Below are 4,800 nucleotides of genomic sequence, written 5' to 3' on the forward strand. Positions count from 1 at the left end.
CAAGCTAAGGTTAGACCAAACACTTACCTCGATGCAACGAACACAATTCAAGCCTCAACTACCGCTTTACCTCTTGTTTCCACCACCAACTCGCTTGTATCTAGCCACAATTTGCTTAACGATATCAATAAATGCTAAATGAATCAATTCTAATGCATGAAAATAGGTTTTATAAAGATTTCCCCAAAAAGTCAAAAATTGACCCCGGGCCCGCTTGGTCCAAACCCGAAATTCAGACCTAAACCCAATTACCCATTCCCCCACGAGCTCAAATATGTAATTTATTTTGAAATCGAACCTCAAATCAAGGTCCAAATCCCTATTTTTTTGAAAAACCTAGGTTCTACCCAAAACATCCAATTTCCCCCATGAAAATAATTGATTTGAAGTTGAAATCATGTTAAAAGATGTTAATGATTGAAAAAAAATTAGTTAAAAATGACTTACAATTGATTTGGAGAAGAAAGGTTATTTGAAAAATCGCCTCTTATGTTTTTGGGGTTTTGAAAAATGAAAAATAGCTGAAAAATCCGTTTAAATATACTCCTCTCAGACCCTCTCCGCGGACCGCATAAAAAGGACTGCGGCCGCAGAGCTCCACCGCGGACCGCATAAAAAGGACTGCGGCCGCAGAGCTCCACTGCGGACCACATAAAAGGACTCTGGTCGTGGAGCTCTACCGCGGACTGTAAGAAATCGAGCGCGGCCGCGGAGGCTTGACCTTGCTCACCGCGGACCGCACAAACCCACCGCGGTCGCGAAGTCCCCACCGCGGCCGCGAAGTTTCCACCACGGACTGCGAGACCTGGCTTCAGAGACCTGCAACTTCTCTGAATCTGCAACTTTTTCCTAAGTTCAAAACTTTCCCAAACACATCTGAAACACACTCGAGCCCTCGGGCTCCTAACCAAACACACGTACTAACTCAACAACATCATACGAACTTATCTGTGCGATCAAATTGCCAAAATAACCTCAATAACAATGAATCAAACCTCAAAATCAAGAACTTTGTTTTTCTCAAACTTCATCAAGTATCAAATTTAGCAATTTAGGTCCGAATCATGTCAAACGACGTCCGTTTTCAACCAAACTTTACATAAATGACTTAAACCATATATAAGACCTGTACCGGGAACCGGAACCAAAATACGGGCCCGATACCATCTCTTTCTAATCAAACATCATTTAAAATTTCCATCAAAAAAATTTCAGAAAACAATTTCCTTTAAAAATTCATTTCTTGGGCTCGGGACCTCGGAATTCGATTCCGGGCATACGCCCAAGTCCCATATTTTCCTACGGACCCTCCGGGATAATCAAATCATGGATCCGGGTCCGTTTACCCAAAATGTTCACCAAAGTCAAATTTATTCATTTTACAGTCAAAACTTATCATTTTTTATAAAATTTCATATTTAAGATTTTTGGCTACGCGCTCGGACTATGCACGCAAATCGAGGTGACTCTAAATGAGGTTTACAAGGCCTCAAAACACGGATGTTTCGTTTTAAAACAAGTGATGACTTTTTGGGTCATCACATCTTACCAGTGATCTTCCTCTGGCGTGATTTCCACAATGCCCCTCGTGTATCTCTCCCATTACATATTCCGTCTGTAAAGGCCCGAGGCATCTTGCTAAGGGTCCACCGAATATTTTTCGATAAAGATTGTCTTGCTTAAAACAATATGGAACAGCCTTTTTCCGAAGCGCATGAGCTTTTTTCTTGTCTTCAGGGACGGTTCCATACAGCAAAAAAACAACAATCTCGTTCCTCCAATCCCAGGTTAAGTTATTAAAATTTACCTTATTTTTGTCTAGATCGAGCACTGAATGAAACAAATGAATTACAGAAGCATTTTCATTGCTTGCCACGTCTGCTGCAGATGCGAGATTGGCTAGGGCGTCTGCGTTGACATTTTTATCTCTTGATATTTGCATAACTTTCCAGGTTTGGAATTGCTTGATTAGATCTCGTACCTTCTCTAAGTACTGTTGCATCTGTGCTTCCCTAGCCATATAAGTACCCAACATTTGATTAACTACGAGCTGCGAATCACTTTTGATCACAATCTGATTAATGTCGAGTTCTCGTGCTAGTTCTAAATCTACAATCATAGCTTCATACTCTGCCTTATTGTTAGTTATAGAATGACATTTAATGGCTTGTCGAATGGTTTCACCGTAGGTGGTACCAAAATAATTCCCAAGCCTACACCTTTCACATTAGAAGAACCATCAGCGAATAAGGTCCAAATTCCCGGATTAGATCCGTTGAACACTTGCAATTATTTTTCTGCTTCCAATTGTATTCCTTGGCTAAAATCAGCCATAAAATTTGCTAACACTTGAGATTTTATCGTGGTTCTAGGTTGGTATGTGATGTTATATTCACTTAATTCTATAGCTCATTTAGCTAACCTACCTAACAACTCATGCTTATGTAATATATTGCGTAATGGATAAGCAGTTACTACACCGATAGGATGACACTGAAAATAAGGCCTTAATTTTCTAGATGTCATGATTAACGCAAGTGCTAGCTTTACTAACTAAGGATACCGTGTCTCCGTATCTAATAAAGATTTGCTGACATAATACATCGGAGATTGTTTACCTTGGTCTTCAAGGACTAAAACAGTACTTACCACTACTTCTGAGACAGCAAGGTAGATAAGCAATCTTTCCCCAGCCTTTGGTTTTGCGAGTAATGAAAAATTTGACAGGTATGCCTTCAAATTTTTGAGTGCCTGCTGACATTCCTCAGTCCGTTCGAACTGATCTTGCTTTTTAAGAGCTGAAAAAGAACTTAAAACATTTTTTTGATGATTTAGAAATGAATCTCCCCAAGACTGCAATTCTTCCTGTCAACTTGTGCACTTCTTTTCTACTTGTAAGCATGTCAGGAATTTCTTCAATGACCTTAATCTGTGTGGGATTCACTTCAATACCATAATTAGAAATAAGAAACCCTAAAAACTTACCTGATGCAACACCGAATGCACATTCTCAAGATTTAATTTCATGTTAAATCTTCGCAAAATCTGAAACGTAGCAGACAGGTGTGATATATGATCTCCTGAATGCTGAAACCAAAGTTCTTGAAACATTTTGATCACCAGTCTTTGATATGTTGCGCCATCATTTTTAAGACCAAAGGGCATTACTTTATAACAGTAAGTCCCCTTGTCTGTTCTAAATGAAATTTTTTCTTCATCCATAGGATCCATTTTAATCTGATTATATCCTGAATACGCATCTAAAAAGCTTAACAACTCATGCCCTGTGGTAGCATCAATTAGTTGATCTATATGTGGCAATGGAAAAGAATCTTTAGGACAAGCTTTGTTAAGGTCCATGTAATCTACACAAACTCGCCACTTACCATTCTTCTTTGGTATTACAACGGTATTGGCTAACCAATTAGGATACTTTACCTCGCGAATAGACTCAATTTTTAGTAATTTTTGAACCTCATCTTCTGATTTTTGAAAGTTCCTTGCTTTCTCTTCTTTTGTTTGACAGGTGGATATGATGGGTCTTCATTTAATTTGTGAGTCATTACCTCCGGTGGTATTCCTGTCATATCAGAGTGGGACCAAGCAAAACAATCCACGTTAGTTTTTAAAAATTCAATCACCTTACCTTTCATGTCTTGGCTTAGATTGGCCCCTACGTAGACTTTCCTTTCAGGCCATTGTGCAAAAAATATTACAGCTTCCAGTTCTTCAATCATTGTTTGATATTTTCATTTTCTTCTGGTTCTTGAATGGCATCTGGCCTTGAGTCCACGTCTGTTCATCCTTGTTCAGTTGAGGTTTGTGTTGTGGTACCCTCAACTGGATTCTGTAATTTCTATTTTTCTTCGTTTCCCGTACTTGAATCTACTACAGAATTGATGCTTCTAGATGTATGTTTATCCCCACGAATTTGACATATTCCCTATGGTGATGGAAATTTAATAACTTGGTGCAAGGTTGACGGAACGGCATCCATCTTGTGGATACATGGTCTCTCAAGGATCATATTGTAAGCCATCTTCATGTCTACCACCTGAAATTTGTATCCTTGACAACTCCTTCTGCGAATGTTGTAAGTATTACCTCCCCTTTCATCACTACGTTGGAATTGTCAAATCCAGACAGAGTATGTGCCTTTGATATTAATTTATCTTCAGCTTGCATCTCACGTAGTACTCTTAGCAAAATAATGTTCACAGAACTACCTGGATCAATCAAAACTCGTTTCACATTAGTATCATGTACAAGTAAAGATATTACCAGTGCATCGTTATGTGGGGATAATATGCCATCCGCATCTGCATCATCAAACGTAATGCTTTCTTCCTCTAAGACATGCCGCACCCGCTTCCCGTAGGTAATTGTGACTTTGGAGACTTTATTGGCTGTTGTATACGTCACACCATTGATGTCTTCACCTCCCCTTATCACATTAACAGTCCTTTTAGGAGAAGGTGGTTTTGGGGGCTCTTGCCTATTCTTCATATATGCTTGCTTACCTCTCTCACTGAATAATTTTGTAAGATACCCTTGCTTTAATAGACGACCAACTTCACCTTGCATCAACCTACAGTCTGTCGTTTTATGCCCGTGATCATTGTGAAATTCGCACCAGTGATCAGGGTTGCGCCTGTTTGGGTTCGATCTTATTTCTTTTGACCACCGTACATTATCACCCATGCTTCTTAAAACAGCTACGAGCTCGGAAGTGCTTACATTAAAATTATAGCCACCAAACCTTGCTTTCAAGTTTCTATCATCATCCCGTGACTCTCGCTC

This window comes from Nicotiana tabacum, chromosome 6 (assembly GCF_000715075.1).
Source record: "Nicotiana tabacum cultivar K326 chromosome 6, ASM71507v2, whole genome shotgun sequence".
In the NCBI taxonomy this organism is placed as follows: domain Eukaryota; kingdom Viridiplantae; phylum Streptophyta; class Magnoliopsida; order Solanales; family Solanaceae; genus Nicotiana; species Nicotiana tabacum.